Source organism: Heteronotia binoei, chromosome 3 (assembly GCF_032191835.1).
Source record: "Heteronotia binoei isolate CCM8104 ecotype False Entrance Well chromosome 3, APGP_CSIRO_Hbin_v1, whole genome shotgun sequence".
Taxonomy (NCBI): Eukaryota; Metazoa; Chordata; class Lepidosauria; order Squamata; family Gekkonidae; genus Heteronotia; species Heteronotia binoei.
Window position 1 is genome coordinate 75,102,745 of NC_083225.1, and position 22,320 is coordinate 75,125,064.

A 22,320-nucleotide genomic window follows, 5' to 3' on the forward strand; every position below is an offset into this window, starting at 1 on the left:
ATGCTTTATGAAAAATTTAATAAAGTATAAATAACAAAAAAACCTCTATTTTCCTTGTTATAAGACCTAAATCTTTAGTTCCCCACAACATGTCAATTCTAGAAAAAGTTTTGTCTTGCAGAAAAGAAAGTAGTCCCGAACTTCAGGGTTAAATTTCCTCCATATATCTTCCAAACTTTCTTATTTAACCAGTTCAAGAAAAGACTTTGGCAATTTTCCTTTTTTACTACTGTTTTTTTTCCCTCCTGACCTGTCCAATGAGTTCTTACCTATCATTAAAATCTCCCATTACCAAAACTTGGTCATAGGTCAACTCATCAAGCTGTTGTATAATGTCTTTAAAAAAAATCCCTTGCACCATTAGGTGCATAAAGTCCCAATAACAACTTTTTTCCCATCTAATATTGTCTCTACTGCTACAAATCTTCCATCTTTATCTTTAAATACTAATTTTGGCTCCAATTCTTGTTTGATATAAAAAACCACTCCCCTTTTCTTCTGTTCCGCCAATGAAAAAAATTCCACTTCCAATTGTTTGTTCCATAAAAATTTATAATCCTTTTGTTTGATATGCACTTCTTGCAAACAAATTATATTACTGTTTTGTTTCTTAACCCAATGAAATGTTGCCCTTCTTTTTTGTGGTGAATTTAGTCCATTTACATTCCAAGACAATAATTTGTAACCAATCATGGTGCAAATTCTTTATTTTCTTCACAAAATCTATGCATATCCTGTGCATTTGTAATTGTGATTCTTTTCCCCTGGAGTTCAAAGCTCATGCCTTCAGGTATTATCCATCTAAACCTCATTCCATTGTCTCTCAATTTTTCTGTCAACTTTTTATATGTTCTTCTATCATTTATCACTTGCCTTGGCAGCTCCTTCATGATTCTCACTCTACTGCCTCCCACTATCAATGTCTTTTCAAAGTTTTTACTCATGATCCTTCCCACCATTTCCTTTGTCATATATCTTATGACAACATCTCTTGACAAGTTGTTTTTCTTGGCATAAAGTGAGTTCACTCTATACATATAGTCATACATGTTTTTAGTCTCTTCAGGGTCTTCCTCTAAAAATTCTGCCATTATTTTTATTATATATTCTTTTAAATCACCATCCTCCTTCTCAGGTACTCCTCTCAGACGTATCTGAGTCTCCATCAATTTGCAGTCATGGATTGTCACTTTTTCTTGCATTTTCAACAAGGTGGAATCATATACTTTCATTCTGCCTTCTACCTCCTGCACTTTCTTAGATGTTTCCTCAGTTTCCTTTCTGAGATCTTCCATATCTTTTTTAATCTCTGCAATATTTTTTTTCCGATTCATTTATCATCTCTCTCACCCCTTTCATCATTCTGGCCTCCATTGCCTTCAATTGGTCCTGCATTTTTCCAATGAAGTAGCGCTTGTACAGGGCTGCTTGTGTTCAGACATTTAAAAAACAACGAAAATTTGGACCTCACTAATTTCCAATTTGACTATCAGATTCAAAAGAGTAGGACTTGCCCTTTATAACAAGCCCAATTTTGCCATCCTCAGAGCTCCCAAAGTCAAGATATTTATTTTTAAAGTTTTTAAATCTTCCAAAATGGCGGTCGCAATTTTTTACTGCTCCTTACAATTTTTTCCCCTTTTAAAAACATCCGAGGTCCACACCAATAATATGACCAATAGTATTTAACTTCTTACCCTCTTCTCAGTTAACTCCAATAATTTTTAATGTCCCGAATTCTTTAAAAACATTGTTTTTATTTTGACCTCCCAGCAATGGCCGCCGATGTTTCTCAATGGTAGTAAATTCCTAGAGTAGGTTTTCCTTCCACTACTTCCTGTTTTTGTTGCCATGAAGTCTCATTCACACTGGTAAGGAGATCTCACGATACTTGACGTACTTCCTGTCTTGCTTGAATGTGCTGCAGGTCTGTGACGATGGTGCTCTTTTTTCAAAACCACAAGTAGACTAAACAATAAATTCCTTTCCACTTTTTAGCACTTTTTAACACTGTCTTTTATATTTATAAAGTCCAAATTTCACCTCTTCCTCCCCTCTTCTTCCAGACTTTCTAGATTTTCCTTTCCCACCTTTTAAATTTATTCCATTAAGCTGTAAATAGTTCTGGAATGAAAGATAGTAATTTGTACCTTCTCTTCCAATTATCCAAGTTCCCACCGGTCTTGCAAAGCTTTAGATGTTTAGCAATGTCCAAGAAGGTTAGGATCCTGTCGAGCTTATGTCAAATAAATGACTCTGAAAACTTCTGCAGATGATGAAAATGCAACTCTTCCCGGAGACCCCTCAAAGCCTCAAAGGAGCCCCCCCCCCCGGGACTCCCTTTTAGCCAAGGTAAATCTTCTCAAAGTTTCCTGTGCATATCTTGGACTAATCCCTGACTGAGAAAAGTAGGCAGTAGGCATTAAATTGCCTTCCACTACCCCGAACAGAAGTTCCAGCCTGCTCCCATTGTGAGAAGCAGCTCAGCTTGACATTTTCCTCCCCCGGAAGTCCACAGATGTGGGCAAATCTAATGATATAGAGATGGCTAGCTTTTTTGTAATAATTAAAAATTAATAATTCAAAATGAATAATTCAAAATGAATGCACGCTGTCATAAATTCTTAGCAGTATTAACAGTTGGGTGGTTTTTAATCCTAGCAAAATTTTCATTACATATGTCAAAGCTTCACTAACCAGCCACATTTGCAAAATTTGAGCAAAACTATGAGGGGGGGGGGGGTGTGTGTTTTTCTTCACTATCAAATATTGATTCTGAATATTGATGAGACAATAAAAGCTAGCTGCAGTACTCATTCAAGTTATTTACTATACCTTGACATCAGAATTCAATGAAAATCTAATGGGCCAAGTTACAAACTAGAGTTTTTACAGCATACCGAAGCCAGTTTTTTCCATTCCAATTTCCTTTCCTCACTGCAGTTGTTTACATTAAGAATATTTTGCTGAAATTGGATTTTTATGAGAAATCTTTCAGTGCTACTAATCTTTCTTTGCTATCACATTGGTTTCATGAGCATTTCATGGGCATCTAGTGAGTCACCTTTCTTACCAGGAAGCTAGCCATTTCCATATCATTTCTAGGTTGATTTAAGGTATAGTTCAGTGCAGAGCATATTGCTGAAGTCTGATCTTGAATCGATAGAAGTATGAATGATGACAGTAAGTTTGCATCCTGAAGTATGATCTGCAATTGCTGTGCCAGATAAAGAAATGCTTGTTGAACACAGCTGAAATACCAGCAAGCTCATTTCAAAAGACGAGGCACAATTCTTGTCCAGTTATCTCAAACCTGGGATTCAGTATATTCAATTGTATGCAGACAGTCCCATATGCAAGTTGAAGGGCACTTCCTCTCTCACAAATGGGAGCAATTTCTGTTGACTCTCTATAACAGGGGTTGCCAATGGTAGCTCTCCAGATGTTTTTTGCCTACAACTCCAATCAGCCCCAGGCAGCATGGCCAATGGCTGAGGCTGATGGGAGTTGTAGGCAAAAACATCTGGAGAGCTACTGTTGGCCACCCCTGCTCTATAAAATACTGGGTTCGATACATGAGAAGGCTCACAGTCGAGTGATCACAGCTCTTTATTAGTGATTACAGCATTGCAAAGGCTAAACTAAGACTGGAACCCAGGGCCAACGGCCCTGTTTCAATGCATGCAAATGGCCCCACCCAAAACCTAACAACTCTTAACTATAGGTACAAGTACTGGCCCATTGACTCCTGATTGCCCACCTATTGTCCTGGAGCCTCAAGCTCAGCAAAGTCTCTGGTAGCACACTCAGGAATGTTTCAGTACCAATACATAACACTCTCCTTCCCATAATATCCCCCCACTACTATATCACACACAAACAAAAAGTGGCTCAGCTGCATTAGAGGAAGGTGCTTGGAGCTGGGACAGAGCTGCTGGTAAGGGAAATCAAGATAAAGAGAATTTTAAAATGGATTGCAGCAGCATGGCTGGTGAGGGAGCAGAGGCAGTGACATGTAAAGACTGTGGGATGTTTGTATTTCCACTTGAGAGTAGCAGCAATTACACTTGCAGCAAGTGTAAATTAGTGGCCCTGCTGGAGGAGAAAATGTGGGGACTGGAGGCGCGATTGTCCATACTGCAGTGTATAAAAGAAGGTGAGGATTTTCTTGACAGAATGCATGAGGCGCTCTTGAAAGGACAAGAGGAGGAAATGATATCTCAGCAATTGTAAGGCAACCCAACACAGAAGGAGGGTTCATGGAAAATGTAACCCAAAGGTTCAAGAAAATCAGGAGATGTTTTGAGCCTCTGCTGCTCAGCAATAGGTTCCAGGATCTTTCCACAGTAACTGATTCTGAACCACTGGAACAAGGGCTACTTCCCCTGCCTCCGCGAAGCTTAGTTTCTCAGGATCCTGTGGATAAGAAGCCTGGAGCTTCTGCTCCCCAATATAGGGAGAGGAAGGTGGTGGTGATTGGAGACTCCTTGCTCAGAGGGGTGGAGCCCAAAGTGTGCTGACCAAACTTGTCATCCCAAGAGGTTTGCTGTATTCCGGGTGCACACATCAAAGATGTGACAGAAAAGATTGGAAGACTTAACAAGCCCACAGATGACTATCCTTTCTTGCTGATCCACGTGGGAACGAATGATACTGCCTGTCATAGCCCTGAACATATTAGAAAAGACTATGTGGCTCTGGGTCAGAAGATGAAGGGGCTAGGTGCACAGGTTGTGTTCTCATCAGTTCTTCCTGTTGAAGACCGTGGCTTAGGATGAGAAAGAAGAATACTTAAAATAAATGACTGGCTACATTGATGGTGTCATCAGGAAAGATTCGGATTTCTGGACCATGGCTTACGCTTTCAAGATGGTGGTCTTCTATCGGGAGATGGTTTGCACCTAACGGCGGTAGGAAAAAGGGTGTTTGGTAACAGCCTTGCTAAGCTAATAAGGAGGGCTTTAAACTAAATTGTATGGGGGAGCAGGACAATAATTCAAAGCCTCGTACGATGCCAGAAACTGGGGATAAGAACACTAAAGGTTTGCAGAGAGTGGCGCATATGCTACGTAATGTTAACTTGCAGGTATGTCCTTGCATTAAACATGTCCATGTTAAACATTAAACATGTCCATGTTAACTTGCATAAAACATGGATTCCGATGTCTCTACACTAATGCACAGAGTATCAGAAACAAACAGGAGGAACTGGAAATCCTAATACAGGATGGAGACTATGACATAGTAGGCCTTACTGAAACTTGGTGGAATGACACACAACTGGAATATTAGGATTCAGGGGTACAACTTATTTTACAGGGACAGGCAAATGAGAAAGGGCGGAGGCATAGCAGTATATGTGAAGGAGGTATATACTTGTGAGGAAATATGTGAATCCAAGCATGGCAGCTCAGTTGAGAGTCTCTGGGTAAAAATAAAAGGAGTAAGAATCAGTGATATTCTTGTGGGGGTCTGCTATAGACCACCAAGCCAGGCAGAGGACTTGGATAAGATACTCCTACAACAGATTGCAAAGTTCTCCAAGAGAAGGGATACAGTGATCATGGGAGATTTCAATTGCCTGGACATCTGTTGGAAGTCCAACTCTGCTAAAAATGAAAGGTCAACTAGATTCCTGACTTGTCTTGCTGACAACTTCCTTTTTCAGAAAGTGAAGAAGGAAACAAGGGGATCTGCTATCTTGGATTTGATTCTCACCAACAAGGAAGAATTGATTGAAGAAGTAGAAATAGAAAGCACCCTTAGCAGTAGTGACCATGTGATTTTGGAATTTACAGCCTTAGGAAAGGGAAAAGCTATCCGTAGTCAGATTTGTAGGTTAGACTTCAGAAAGGCAAACTTCAATAAACTTAGAACTATGCTGAGTAAAATACTTAGGAAGAAGGGGGTTCAAGAGGGGTGGGAGCTTCTTAAAAGCAACATACTGAAAGTCCAATCACAGACAATTCCTATGAGAAGAAAAAATGGAAAAAACCTAAAGAAGCCAAGTTGGGTCCATAAACAGCTCTCTAAAGCAGGGGTGGCCAATGGTAGCTCTCCAGATGTTTTTTGCCTACAACTCCCATCAGGCCCAGCCATCAGCCATTGAAGAAGTAGAATTGATTGAAGAAGTAGAAATAGAAAGCACCCTTAGCAGTAGTGACCATGTGATTTTGGAATTTACAGCCTTAGGAAAGGGAAAAGCTATCCGTAGTCAGATTTGTAGGTTAGACTTCAGAAAGGCAAACTTCAATAAACTTAGAACTATGCTGAGTAAAATACTTAGGAAGAAGGGGGTTCAAGAGGGGTTGGGGCTGGGGCTGATGGAAGTTGAAGGCAAAAAACATCTGGAGAGCTACCATTGGCCACCCCTGCTCTAAAGACTTGAGAAATAAAAAAGACTCCTTTAGGAATTAAAAGGAGGGCCTTATAACCAAGGATGAATATAAACAAATCACCAGTGCTTGTAGAGAAAAAGTTAGGAAAGTTAAAGCTCAGTATGAGCTTAGGCTGGCCAAAGATGCTAAAAACAACAAAAAAGGGTTCTTTTCTTATGTTCAGAGTAAGAAAAAGAGCAAGGACATGGTAGGCCTATTGCGAGGGCAAGAAAGTGAAATCATAACAGGTAATGAGAGGGTGGAACTGCTCAATTCCTACTTTTCCTCAGTCTTCTCTTCTGAGGGAAACGGTGCTCAACATGGCAAAAACAGAACATAAAGGAGGGTATGAAGTTCCAACCTAGGATCAGCATAGGAGTAGTACATAAACACCTAGTTTCTTTAAATGAAACTAAGTCCTCAAGGCCAGATGAATTGCATCCAAGGGTTCTAAAAGAGCTTCAGGATGTAATTTCTGACCCTCTGGCTATTATTTTTGAGAATTCTTGGAGAACAGGAGAGGTGCCAGTAGATTGGAGGCGGGCAAATGTTGTCCCAATCTTCAAGAAGGGGAAAAAAGAGGATCCGGGTAACTACCACCATCAGATTGATGTCTATACCTGGAAAAGTTTTAGAACAAATCATCAAACAGTCGGTCCTGGAACATTTAGAAAGAATGGATGTGATTACTAACAGCTAGCATAGGTTTCCCAAGAACAAGTCATGTCAAACTAACCTGATGTCTTTTTTTGAGAAAGTGACTACCTTACTTGATCAGGGGACTACTGTAGACATCGTTTAACTTGATTTCAGTAAGGCTTTTGATAAGGTTCCACATACTATCCTTGTTGACAAGTTGGTAAAATGTGGTTTGGACCCTGTTACCATTAGGTGGATCTGTAACTGGTTGACAGATCGCACCCAAAGAGTGTTTGTAAATGGTTCCTCATCCTCTTGGAGAGGAGTGACAAGTGGAGTGCCTCAAGGATCTATCCTGGGGCCTGTATTTTTCAACATCTTTATAAATGATTTGGATGAAGGAATAGAGAGAATGCTTATTAAATTTGCCGATGATACTAAATTGGGAGGGGTTGCAAATAGAAGACAGAAACAGGACACAGGATGACCTTGACAGTATGGAAAACTGGGCTAAAACTAATAAAATGAATTTTAACAGGGAGAAATGTAGAGTTCTGCATTTAGGTAGGAAAAATCCAATGCATGGTTATAGGATGGGGGAGACTTGTCTTAGCAGTAGTGTGTGCGAAAAGGATCTAGGAGTCTTAGTGGATAATACACTGAACGTGAGTCAACAGTGTGATGTGGTGGCTAAAAAGGCAAATGCAATTTTGGGCTGTATCAACAGAAGTATAGTGTCCAGATCACGTGAAGTGATGGTATTGCTTTACTCTGCTCTGGTAAGACCTCACCGGAAGTATTGTGTTTAGTTTTGGGCACCATATTTTAAGAAGGATATAGACAGGGCTTTTTTTGTAGCAGGAACTCCTTTGCATATTAGGCCAAACACCCCTAATGTAGCCAATCCTCCAAGAGCTTACAGTAGGCCCTGTACGAAAAGCCCTGTAAGCTCTTGGAGGATTGGTTATATCAGGGGCCTAATATGCAAAGGAGTTCCTGCTACAAAAAAAGCCCTGGATAGGCAAGCTGGAATAGGTCCAGAGGAGGGCGACAAAGATGGTGAGGGGTCTGGAGACCAAGTCCTATGAGGAAAGGTTGAAGAAGCTGGGGATGTTTAGCCTTGAGAGGAGGCAGCTGAGAGGTGATAAGATCACCATCTTCAAGTACTTGAAGGGCTGTCATATAGAGGATGGTGTGGAATTGTTTTCCCAGAAGGTAGGAACAGAACCAATGTGTTGAAATTAAATCAAAAGAGTTTCCAGCTCAACATTCGGAAGAACTGCCTGACAGTTAGAGCGATTCCTCAGTGGAACAGGCTTCCTTGGGAGATGGTGGGCTCTTCTTCCTTGGAGTTTTTTTAACAGAGGCTAAATGGCCATCTGACAGCAATAAAGATCCTGTGAATTTAGGGGGAGGTGTTTGTGAGTTTCCTGCATTCTTCTTCCCATTTCTTTATTTCACTTTCCTTCCCTTTCTCCCCCCTTCCTTCCTCTCTCTCTCTCTCTCTCTCTCTCTCTCTTTCTCTCTTTTCCTCTCCATGGAGCCTGAATGGTGGGCATTGTGAAGGACTGCTGCTCGGGTATGTGGGTGCCTTTAAAGGTCTGCTGGGAGCAGCTGAAGTTTCTGCATGAAGGGAAAGTGGGAGGGGTGGCAGGGGTGGGGGGTGGGAGCTACCCCAGTTCAATTTGCACTTGATTATCCCAGATAGTGTGGCCTAATATGCTAATGAGTGTGTGACCTAATATTCTGATATTAGGGGATGTGGTCTAATATGCTAATGAGTTCCTGCTGGACTTTCTCTACAAAAAAAAGCCCCGATAAAGGGTAAACTAGAACCTTTGGTTTCTCTGTGTTAGTCTGAAGAACTTGGTTGAATACAGCAGATGGTTACATTCAACAACATGAGTAAATTGCCCCAGTGAGACCACATAAGAACATAAGAGAAGCCATGTTGGATCAGGCCAACGGCCCATCAAGTCCAACACTCTGTGTCACACAGTGGCAAAAATGTTATATACACACATACACTGTGGCTAATAGCCACTGATGGACCTGTGCTCCATATTTTTATCTAAACCCCTCTTGAAGGTGGCTATACTTGTGGCCGCCACCACCTCCTGTGGCAGTGAATTCCACATGTTAATCACCCTTTGGGTGAAGAAGTACTTCCTTTTATCCGTTTTAACCTGTCTGCTCAGCAATTTCATCGAATGCCCACGAGTTCTTGTATTGTGAGAAAGGGAGAAAAGTACTTCTTTCTCTACTTTCTCCATTCCATGCATTATCTTGTAAACCTCTATCATATCACCCCGCAGTCGACGTTTCTCCAAGCTAAAGAGTCCCAAGCGTTTCAACCTTTCTTCATAGGGAAAGTGCTCCAGCCCTTTAATCATTCTAGTTGCCCTTCTCTGCACCTTCTCTAAAGCTATAATATCCTTTTTGAGGTGCGGCGACCAGAACTGCACACAGTACTCCAAATGAGACCGCACCATCGATTTATACAGGGGCATTATGATACTGGCTGATTTGTTTTCAATTCCCTTCCTAATAATTCCCAGCATGGCATTGGCCTTTTTTATTGCAAACGCACACTGTCTTGACACTTTCAGTGAGTTGTCTATCATGACCCCAAGATCTCTCTCTTGATCAGTCTCTGCCAGTTCACACCCCATCAACTTGTATTTGTAGCTGGGATTCTTAGCCCCAATGTGCATTACTTTGCACTTGGCCACATTGAACCGCATCTGCCACGTTGACGCCCACTCACCCAGCCTCAACAGATCCCTTTGGAGTTCCTCACAATCCTCTCTGGTTCTCACCACCCTGAACAATTTAGTGTCATCCGCAAACTTGGCCACTTCACTGCTCACTCCCAACTCTAAATCATTTATGAACAAGTTAAAGAGCATGGGACCCAGTACCGAGCCCTGTGGCACCCCACTGCTTACCGTCCTCCACTGCGAAGACTGCCCATTTATACTCACTCTCTGCTTCCTATTACTCAGCCAGTTTTTGATCCACAAGAGGACCTGTCCTTTTACTCCATGATTCTCAAGCTTTCTAAGGAGCCTTTGATGAGGAACTTTATCAAAAGCTTTCTGGAAGTCAAGGTAAACAACATCTATCGGGTCTCCTTTGTCCACATGTTTGTTCACCCCCTCAAAGAAATGCAACAGGTTAGTGAGGCAAGATCTTCCCTTGCAGAACCCATGCTGAGTCTTCCTCAATAACCCGTGTTCATCAATGTGCCTACTCATTCTGTCCTTGATAATGGTTTCTACCAACTTTCCCGGTATTGAAGTCAGACTGACTGGCCTGTAATTTCCCGGATCTCCTCTGGAATCTTTTTTAAAGATGGGGGTGACATTTGCTACCTTCCAGTCCTCAGGAATGGAGGCAGATTTCAATGAAAGATTACAGATTTTTGTTAGAAGATCCACAAGTTCAACTTTGAGTTCCTTCAGAACTCTCGGATGTATGCCATCCGGACCCGGTGACTTATTAGTTTTTAATTTGTCTATCAGTTGTAGGACCTCCTCATTTGTCACCTCAATCTGACTCAGGTCTTTCAACACCCCTTCCAAAATTAGTGGTTCTGGGGCGGGCAAAAAGTTCTCATCTTCTACAGTGAAGACGGAGGCAAAAAATTCATTTAGCTTCTCAGCCATTTCCCTATCCTCCTTCAGTAATCCTTTTACCCCATGGTCATCCAAGGGCCCCACTGCCTCCCTGGCTGGTTTCCTACTTCTAATATAAGTGTAAGAAGTGTAAGCTAGCAAACTGTTTATTTTGGTGCTTTGTGAGTATGTTTTCACTTTTATTTAGTGTATGTGTAGCTGCTGGGGGTGAGGAAATGGAGACTGTATTCAATGGAACTGCACTGCTGTATTTTTATTTATTTTAGGGAATGGGAAAGTCTCTTGGCTCCACCTCCAAAGTCCCCAAAGATATTTTCTAAGTTAGACTTGGCAACCCTAGACACCATCTTGTATCTTGTTGTACCTCAGATCAGATATTTTCCTAGCATTCAGAAGCTAAAATGGTAAATAAAGTAACTAAACATTTGTATGGTCATTCTGATTTGCTAAAAATGCTATGGTGGCTACTTGAACTCCAATGGTACTTTAGCAATGTAAGCTGTAAATGAAATGATATCCCAAGAAGCAGACTAATTACATGTGCTTATGCTTTTATTTAACTCTGAAATGAGCATACAAATCTTGACTTTCAAGGACATCCTTTTAGTTTACAGTCCTCTCTGAAATATCTGTGTTCACAAGAGATGAATAGATTTTACTTATTTATACTCACAGTTCTGTTCATGCATTATTTTTACTCTGGATATTGTTTTCTCTTGAATCTTTCATGCCAGAGGGAAAAAAAAGAGATAGCAATAACTAATATAATTGCAATTGTCAAACTTTTGTATATTACATAGGATGGGAATGTTTCATGAAGTAAAATGGCTGCCTTGTGAGCCAATATGGTAGAAATAATTAGAATGGTATCAGCAAACTAAGAGGGACAGTGTGTCAGAGTAACTTGCAGAGATAGGAAGCTGCTCCGTGCCACCATTTTTCATTGTGGCAACCCCCAATTTGAAGTGTGGCAACATAAACCTGTTTTTTCAGGTTTACATTGCTGCATGTCAAATCAGGGGTTGCTGCAACAAAAAATGGTGGCACAGAGCAGCTTGTGCAAAATTGCTAAGCTTGCTCTGGAGAAAAAGGGAAGCCTGCCGTGGAGCAAGGTTAGTGCAAAATCAGTCCCAGTTTATGGAGGGAACTCTTCACAGCCAGCCTTGGTTTGAATAATTTGGTGTCATCTGCAAACCTGGCCACTATGCTACTCACCCGTAGTTCCAGATCATTTATGAATATATTAAATAGTACTGGCCCCAATACCAATCCTTTTGGGACCCCAATGCTTATTCCCTCCACTGTGAGAACTGTCCATTGATTTCCACTCTTTGCTTCCTGTCATTTAACCAGTTTTTAGTCCATATGAGAACCTGTCTTCTTATCCCATGACTGCAAAATTTACACAGGAATCTTTGGTAAGGTACCATGCCAAAAGCATTCTGGAAGTTCCAGTATATAATGTCTACTGGGCCACCATTGTCTACATGCTTGTTCACTTTCTTAAAGAACTTCAATTCCAGTTTCTGAGCCCATGGAGATGATATTTTCAATAACTTGATGTTTTTCAAACACAGTGGGGGAACTGTGAAATTGCCACAGGATTAGATGGCAAGGACAAAAAAAGTCAGACTTTCAATATTATTGACTGTGATGAGATGGGACTGTTATTTACTCCAACAGCATCTAGATATACCAGTAGCAGACAGGGAAAATCCCTCCAAATCACAAGAAGCATTGCAAAAGCATTTTGAACCTACTAGAAATGTTATATATATGAAAGATATTTTTTTAATAAATGTGAACACAAATCTTTCAAAACCACAGACCAGTATATTGCCAGGTTGCACAGAAAAACAGATTAATGTCTATAAGGAACTTTGAAAGAATCAATCAGAGACAGATTGGTCATTGGCACAAAGCATAGGAAACCCTAGCAAGCTTCACATCTGTATAAGCACTACTGCAGGCTCACTACCAAATTTCCACAATAGAGAAAATTTTATCTGCCCTTGCCAAGGCAAAAATATTCTCAAAGCTAGATGCCAGTTCTGGATATTGGCAAGTTTCACTAGATAAAGCAAGCAGCTACCTTACTATCTCATTTGGACTCCAGAAGGCTGCTACAGATGTGTATGCCATTTGGAATAAAACCAGCAGCCAAAGAGTATCAGCACTGCCAACAGGATGTGCTGGCAGGTCTCACAAGAGTAAGTGTAATTGTAGATGACATTTTAATGTATAGTGTGCTAGATATCACAGAGGCAGCTACTGCAGACCAGGATCATAATCTCATTTACCTCCTGGATTGGGGCCAGAAAAGGCATTCTGAAACTTAACAAAAGCAAGACAAGGTTACAACTGACAGCAATATCATGCATGGGTCACCTCTTTTAACATCTCAAGGTAACTGAGAAGCTGAGGACTATACAGCAAATGCCCAAATCAACCAATACTAAACAACTGCAGCAATAACTATGATTTGTCAGCTAATTTCTCCTTCCTCTATGCCAGGGGTGGCCAGTGGTAGCTCTCCAGATGTTTTTGCCTAAACTCCTATCAGCCCCAGCCATTGGCCATGCTGGCTGGGGCTGATGGGAGTTGTAGGCAAAAAACATCTGGAGAGATACCGTTGGCCACCCCTGCTCTATGCAATGCATGGGAACCTCTAGGACAACTTGTACAGCTTGGACATGACTACTCCAATATTATATAGCCCTCCAACAAATTAAAGACCTAGTTACCAAACACCCAGTTTTTAAAAATATGACTTAAATAAAGAATGACTTGAATAAAAAAATGTGCATTGAATAAAGCATAAAGCATTGGGCAGGGGGTTGGACTAGATGGCCCTGGAGGTCCCTTCCAACTCTATGATTCTATGAAAGAAGTTACCATCCAGTATGATGTCAGTGAAACTGGTACTGGTGCAGTATTTTTGCAAAATGGGCAGCCTGTTATGTTGCATCAAGATCTTTATCATTGACAGAATGACAATATGGCCAAATTGAAAGGGAATGCTTAGCAACAGTATTTCTCTGTGAAAAATCTGACCAGTTACGCACAAGGTCAGGAATCCATCGATGTTGACAGTGATCATATACCACTGAAAATCATTTTCAAGAAGCCATTGCTATGAGCTCAAAAATGTTTTCAGAATGTGCTACTCACTCTACAATATTATTCCTTAGCAGTGCACTATAAAAACAGGAAAGAGGTGTGTATAGCTGATCTCTTCTCCAGGGCAGCCCTGCCACAAAAAATATACATAAACAAGCAGGACTATGAGATATTCAGCTCAAGAACTACTACAGGATTTGGGAAATATACATTAAGCCATTCATATACTGATCTCACAGGGAGGACTTCAAAAAGTCAAGGAAAGCATGTAGCAGCAGGGCTTTTTTTTTTTTTTTTTAAGCAGCAACACATTTCCAGCTGGGTTGCTGCCAGGGGTGTGGCCTAATAGGCAAATGAGTTCCTGATGGGCTTTTTCTACAAAAAAAAGCCCTGTGTAGAAGGATAATGTTCTACAATTTCTGGTACCTCTTATTTTAGTAGGTTGGCCAGACACCAAGGAAGAAGCCATTAGGTTCATTCAACAATACTGTAACTATCATGATGAACAGTGTCCAAGGTGGCATCATATTTTAAGGACAAAGAATATTCATACCAAAAATCATGAGAAATGATATACTATCACAAATACACTGCCGAGCCAGAGGTATGGCTCACACCTAGGGTTGCTAGCCTCCAGGTCGGGCCTGGAGATCTCCCACTTTTACAACTGATCTCCAGCTGGCAGAGATCAGCTCCCCTGGAGAAAATGGCTGCTTTAAAGGGCAGACTCTATGGCATTGTACCATGTTGAGGCCCCTCCCCTTCCCAAACCCCACCCTCTCCTGGATCCATCCCCAAAGTTTCCATGTATTTTCCATGGCAACCCTACTCACACCCAGGGCAAATGTGGGTCACCAAGGAGGTGGTCTGGTGAGATCTTTGGCCTTGGTCTATTTCTATACTTGGGGTTTGCCCTCGCCACAAAAGGTGTAAATAGTTAATAAAGCTGCCCTTAGTTAAAAACCCAGTCCTTTGTCTCTTTCTTCTCATGGGTGTGTGTGTGTTAGACAGTTATGCTGACCAACAGGAGAAGCTGCAACAAAGACTCTAGTGAAGATAAAGAACTGGAAATGCAGCTTCAGGTAAAAGGACTAAGGGAGGAGAGAGTTATTCCATACTTGTTTGTGATTAAAGCCTGAGTTAATGAAGGCAGGCCTCTGTTGTCTTTGAATGATTTGTTAAGAGAGAGCTGAAGCAACAGTAAAGATAAAAGGTAAAGGTAGTCCCCTGTGCAAGCACCAGTCATTTTCAACTCTGGGATGACGTTGCTTTCACAACGTTTTCATGGCAGACTTTTTACGGGGTGGTTTGCCATTGCTTTCCCCAGTCATCTACACTTTCCCCCCAGCAAGCTGGGTACTCATTTTACTGACCTCAGAAGGATGGAAGGCTGAGTCAACCTAGAGTCGGCTACCTGAACCCAGCTTCCGCTAGGATCAAACTCAGGTTGTGAGCAGAGGGCTCCAACTGCAGTACTGCAGCTTTACCACAGTACCAGTTCTGAAATCCTTGTAAATATATATTTGCTGCATGGTTATAGGATGTGGGAGACTTGTCTTAGCAATAGTATGTGCAAAAAGGATCTAGGGGTCTTAGGGGATAATACATGAGTCAACAGTGTGATGCGGTGGCTAAAAAAGCAAATGCAACAGAAGTGTAGTGTCCAGATCACGTGAAGTGATGGTATCGCTTTACTCTGCTCTCGTAAGACCTCACCTGGAGTATTGTGTTCCGTTTTGGACACCACATTTTAAGAAGGATATAGACAAGTTGGAACGGGTCCAGAGGAGGGCGACGGAGATGGTGAGGGGTCTGGAGACCAAGTCCTATGAGGAAAGGTTGAAGGAGCTGGGGATGTTTAGCCTGGAGAGGAGGAGGCTGAGAGGTGATATGATCACCATCTTCAAGTACTTGAAGGGCTGTCATATAGAGGATGGTGTGGAATTGTTTTCTATGGCCCCGGAAGGTAGGACCAGAACCAATGGGCTGAAATTAAATCAAAAGAGTTTCCAGCTCAACATTCGGAAGAACTTCCTGACAGTTAGAGCGATTCCTCAGTGGAACAGGCTTCCTCGGAAGGTAGTGGGCTTTCCTTTCTTGGAGGTTTTTGAACAGAGGCTAGATGGCCATCTGACAGCAATAAAGATCCTGTGAATTTAGGGGGAGGTGTTTGTGAGTTTCCTGAATTGTACAGGGGGTTGGACTAGATGACCCTGGAGGTCCCTTCCAACTCTATAATTCTAAGATACAGAAGGTTCTTTCAGTTCTTCACCCGTGTCTATGTAAACTTAGAGCTTCATTGCCCAAGAGAAGGAAGATGCTACTTTAGAAACAAGTGAAAACTGACCTATATATATTGCCCCTGGATTACTGTTGTGCTTTGTACAAAGAGATAATACATAGTCCTTCACTTCCAACAATTCATGCAACAGGTTAGTAGAAGAGGGAGAGAGAAAGAAATGAGGTCCTTTCTAGCAACCCACCTGGCCCAATTGTCATCGGGATTATCCCTGAGAGAACTCTCACAGCCATACACTCTACAGCTTAGCAAATGAAAGTGAGAGACAGCATGACCCTTCCTTATGCCCTGCTTTCGGTGTTTTTCATGTTTCCTCGTTAGCCACTCTACACAAGAGCTTTTATTTTGAAAAAAGAAGACAGATAATAATACAATACATAAATTAATAGTCCATTGGGCGGTGAGCCAAAGGAAATCTTGCGATGATAAGTCTTTCTCAGTTTTGTTGTTTTTAAAACCTTCGACTTGGGCATGGAGTTGGAGGGCCTGGTACATGAGATTTAGTGGAGAAAGTGTTTTTTGTTATATTCCATATGAATGAAATCTCATGTCTGATACAACAGAAATTTCTTTCATATTTAATATCTTAAAATATGTTTCAATTTTTCATTGACATTTGTTGGGGGGGGGTGAAACCTGGAAATCACACTATAAAACATGACAAAGCATGACATTTTAAATGAAGAACTTCTGCATAGACATAAAGAGGTACATTGGTTACAGTATGGTTTCACAAGCATCTTCAGATATTTGTAGAAGGGTGCAGCATCACATCTGATGGGCTGACCTTAACCTGAACCTGCTTGTGGGAAAGGCAGGATACAAATCCAGTTAAATAAATAAACCTCCATAAATTCTGACAGAAGTCCCCACAGAACACCAAATGTCCAGAATCATACACGTAGGTTTTGTATGGATAATTGCTGCATGAAATATACTCGTATTCCTCTCATATTCTCTGAGCCTTGACCTGGATAGCCCAGGATAGCCCAGTCTCACCAGATTGGCCCTGGCTAGTATTTGGATGGGATACTTCCAAGGAATACCAGGGTCATGATGTAGAAGCAGGCCATGGCAATCTACCTCTGAGTGTTTCTTGAAAGTCCCACAGGGTTAACATAGGTCAGCTATGACCTGACTGCACTTTCCACCACCAGTGTTCTCTGAAGACCTTGCTGTACCTGCATGATCAAACCTCACAAGAAGTGATCTAGGGTACTGGCTAATGGGAACAAGGAGCCTGTAACCGTTTTCGCACACTGCTCACCTGGGAGTCACGTCCCTCTTCATTGCACAGCGTCTGCTCGGATTTCCCACCATCTGTGCCGGAGGAGCAGGAAGAGTCGCGGCTTCTGCGTCGCAAACGGAAATCGCTAAAACCCAGTTTCCGTTTGCGACGCAGAAGCCGCGGCTCTTCCTGCTCCTCCAGCGCAGATGGTGGGAAATCCGACCAGACGCTGCGCAGTGAAGAGGGACGTGACTCCAAGGTGAGCAGTGTGCAAAAACGGTCTGTCTTTTACATGAGCCTGACACTCAAGTAAAACTTGAACACAATTATAGCATCTTCTCAAGCCAGACTTATCTCAGAAAACAGTTCCCTCTAACCTTTGATTCACACCTTTCTAATCCTTGAACTAAGAGTTGTAATAAAAATCATTTTTTCTGAGCTAGTAAGCTCACACCAATCACACTTATCATGCTTTCACAAGGAATAAAATAAAACTTTCAATCACAGTTATTTAATTTTAAAACAAACTATATTAGTGAGTTTTTCATAACCTTTTCTTAGGTATTAGGTAAGATCATGCTCAAGAGGTCACCATGACTTCCAGGTGCACACACACACACGTGCACACACACACACACACACATATATAAATACTATATACATATATCACTATTGAGAACAAATAAAACCAGTAGCATTCTAAATTGTTACATCAATAAATAAAATGAAAGCAAAATGTCATTTAAAAGCCAGGGGAAATTACGTATAAAGTTTTTACTTTGTGTCGAAATCTCAATAGGCATACCAGGCAATTTATTATAGAGAGGGAGTTCACCAAGAACAGGCTGAGTCCTCAATCCTTGATGCTCCATATGCTATCAACAAATAGTGTGTCACAGCCTGGATTTATCCCATTTTATTGCCTATCAAGTCTATTATCACATCCAGGCACACATTTAGGATATCTATTGTCTCACTAGTCTCAACTGTAATGTAAAATAGAGTTGAGTGTCATCAGTTTACTGGGGACCCCTCACTCAAAAATTCTGCATGACTTCTCCAGACAGTTTCACGTAGATATTATATAAATGGAACTGTTTGGAGATTTGTCAGCCAGAGAACTGGTGTCATCCATGGAAGCACTAGGGCTCTCCCAGTTTATTTCAGCTCCCACATACAACATGGAACTTGATTTTTTCAGCAGGGAATAAGTGTTGATCTGGAAACTGCAGAGCCAGTTCCATGGTCAGATCATTTCACCTTGAAGGTCCAGCTAAGCATGCCTACCCCTGTTTAAGTGGTGAGTGCATTTATGCTCACCCATGGAGCCAAATGGACCCTGAGTGATTTCCAAAAGCTCTGTGGGACCCTATGCCCCCTGGCACCTCATTAGATGAGCTGGTGGAGGATTGGCATTGCCGGTTCTCCAAAGTCACTAACAAGGTTGCTCCCTGGTGCCCTCTCAGAGCTTGTGCCAAAAGGCTCCATGGAGCTACGGCAGATGAAATGAGAGCTGAGACAGCTAGAGTGAAGGTGGCGGTGCATCCGTGATTAGGCAACACAAACATCTTATAGGACAGGGGTGGCCCATTCCAGTCCAGTTTCCGTCCAAGGCCAGCCCTGCCACTAGGCAAACTAGGCAGTTGCCTAGGGCGCCAAGAGGTGGGGGTGATGAATTGGGCTCCCCCCTTCTCCCTAGGCAAATGCCTAGCTTGCCTCCTCTCCCTCCTCCCTCCCTTCCCTACCAGGTCAATTTCAGTGCTTGGGAACCAGTGTTCCACACTACCTGGCGGGCCATCTAAAGCCCCCTCCCCCGCCAATCACCTGATAGGTGGGTAAAGACTCACTCAAAGTCAGCATCGCCAGGCCCACTGGCTGCAGCAGGAGGGAAAGGGCATGCGCCACTGCCTCCTCCCACTTCCTGGATGGAAAGGAAGTGGGAGGAGGGAATAGAGGCCTCCTTTTCATTCCTGCTGCCACTGGCCGGCCTGGTGGCACTGACTGCGAGCGAGTCTTTATCTGCTGATCAGCTGATTGGGGGGCGGCTTTAGGTGGCCTGCTGGGGAGTGCGGTGCTCGAGTGCTGGTTCCCCAGTAATGAAATTGTTCTGGTAGGGAAGGGGAGGAGTAGGAGGTGCAGGGGGGGAGATGCGGCAGCCCCATGTAGGGGGGGCACTGTGGAAGGGAGTGGTGGGAGTTTGCTTAGGTGCCATGTACCCTCAGACTGCTCCTGTAGACAGCATTGGTTGCTGTTACAGATGACCTCCAGAGACAGCTGGATCAACTCTGCTGTTGCTTTTAGATCTAACAGCAGCATTCAACATGGTTGACTGTGAATTGTTGGCTCACCACCTTGCCGACATTGGAGTTAAGGAGACTGCCTTTCAATGGTTTGCCTCTTTTCTCCATGGTCGGGGACAGAGAGTGGCAATTGATGAGTTGGCCTCCCAGTGGTACCCACTGGAATGTGGAGTGCCAGAGGGGGCAATTGTCTCGCAAATGTTGTTTAACATCTATATGCGCCCCCTTGCCCAGTTGGTACAGAGATATGGGCTTAGATGTCACCAGTATGGAGATGATACCTAGCGTTATCTATTGATGGATGGCCAACATCCATGTAACAGTCACCTTCGGGTTAGATTTCTGCAATTTGCTCTACCCGGGCTTGCCCTTGAACAGGTTCCCATGTGTAAAAGTGAAGACAAGGGGTTTATTGCACTGGATTTTTTATGACAATATAATAAATGTTGTAAAACACCATGCAAATTAATTAAAGTGCTGTACAAAATACAGTGCAAAATGCAGCGGCACACCTCCTGACCATGATGCCTTTACAGGCACATATCCAACTGGTGCTTCGCCAGCTGCACTGGCTGCCAGTTGAGTACGGGATCCAATTCAAGGTAGCCCTGGCTTAGCCTTAACCCAAGGGAAAATGCTAAATACATTTTCCCTTGGGTTAAGGCTAAGCCAGGGCTAACATAGTCTGCTCAGGTAGTCTGTCTCCTCTCAGATGTCAATCAGAGTATCACAAAACGGGTAGCTAAGTTTTGTAATGCTTGTCTTCTGGCTTGAGAGCCAGTTTGGTGTGTGGACTCTTATCTGGGAGAACCGGGTTTGATTCCCCACTCCTCCACTTGCAGCTGCTGGAATGGCCTTGCATCAGCCATAGCTCTGACAGAGGTTGTCCTTGAAAGGGCTGACAGAGGGTTGTCCTTGAAAGCTGCTGTGAGAGCCCTCTCAGCCCCACCCACCTCACAGGGTGCTTGTTGTGGGGGAGGAAGATAAAGGAGATTGTGAGCTGCTCTGAGACTCTGAGTGGAGGGCGGAATATAAATCCAATGCCGTCTTCTTCTTCTTCTCCATTGTGTGACCACTGTCGAAATGCTGGGTCAAGCTATGACTCAAAAGCCAAATAACTATAAGTAAACTAAAAGGACTAAAAGTTTATTTTAAAAGTATAAGGGTCTCATTAAAGAGAAGTACTATCAATTGCACACAAATGAAAAGGTGTGTATATTTTAAAAATATAAGACTTGAAAGTGTTAGGAACTCAGACTTCTTAATGTGAAAAATTCTTCATTGACCAGGGAATAGTGGTTTCTGCTACTCAATTAAATTAATAATTGCAAATGTGTATGTATGCAATTAACTATTATGCCAGCTTTGAACATTGTTGCTTATTTTGTTCTTTACTTTGTACTGGTCTACTATTAGAGAATTTTTCCTTTTGTAAAATATATAATTGTTAAACAACTCTCTAATATCATGCTCCCTAATTCAAGGCCAGAATACTAGTAGGTGCAGATATACTATCTGTGCCCCACCATAGAAGAGTCCCTCACATGATGGTTATACTGAAGAACCATCAGTTGCCATTAATTTTCAACAAAATAAGCATGGTGGACAGAAGGCTGTCTTGCCCTTGAAGGGAAAAAACAGCCATTCAGCTGAGCCTATGGGAGTGCTGCTCCAGCATCCAATCACCTTTCAGAAGGGGGATGGAATGTTGTAGAGAAGCACAGCAGGAGTTTTAGTTCATTTCTGCCTCAGCGAGAGTGCAGAGGGTTCTGCCTTGGGGAGCTCGTCTGGCTCAGAAAAAGAGCAGACAGAGTGAAGGGTAGCCTCTGCTTGGTAGCATGGCAGAGTGGTTTAGCTATTAAAAAAAAAAACAAATTCCTCAGCATCTGAAAAAAATTAAGAGCACTGACATGAAACTGAATTAAGGGAAAGATCTCCCAATATTAATAAGGAGTACCTTATACTACATTGGTTGAATTGATTTTGTAATGTCTGATTTTGTTTATATGTTTCGACAAGTGTTACATTTCAGTTCTCTCTTTAGAAATCTTTGGAGGGGCTGCAGTGGGTTTCAGTGGAGAGCCAGTTTAGTGTAGCGGTTAAGTGTGCGGACTCTTATCTGAGAGAACCGGGTTTGATTCCCCATGGACAGCTGCTGGATTAGCCATAGCTAATGGGTTAGCCATAGCTATCACAGGAGTTGTCCTTGAAAGGGTAGCTGCTGTGAGCCCTCTCAACCCCACCCACCTCACAGGGTGTCTGTTGTGGGGGGAGAAGATATAGGAGATTGTAAGCTGCTCTGAGTCTGATTCAGAGAGAAGGGAAGGGTATAAATCTGCAGTTTTCTTCTTCATATGTGAGGGAAGTCTGTTTTCTCAAATGATTGACAAGCAGTGAGAGATGTGATGTTTGCAAGTCATAGTGGGATACAGAGGCTTCCCACCCACCCCCACTTTCCCTTCTCTGCCTATCTGGCTTTGTCATCCTCACAGTTTCAGGCAGAACCTTCCAACCTCTGCATAGCTGCCCCGCCTCTCTAGTCCCCATGAAGTAGTTTCATACTCCAAAGCCTCATTAAAGTTCCCTAAAGGCGGCTGCTCATGTAGGCACCTTAGTTAGGTACCCTTTCATTGCAAAACCTGAACACAAAGAACAGCAAGGTGGAAGTCTGAGCATACACTGGCATTAACCATCATATTAATGTCATAGTAGTATGGCA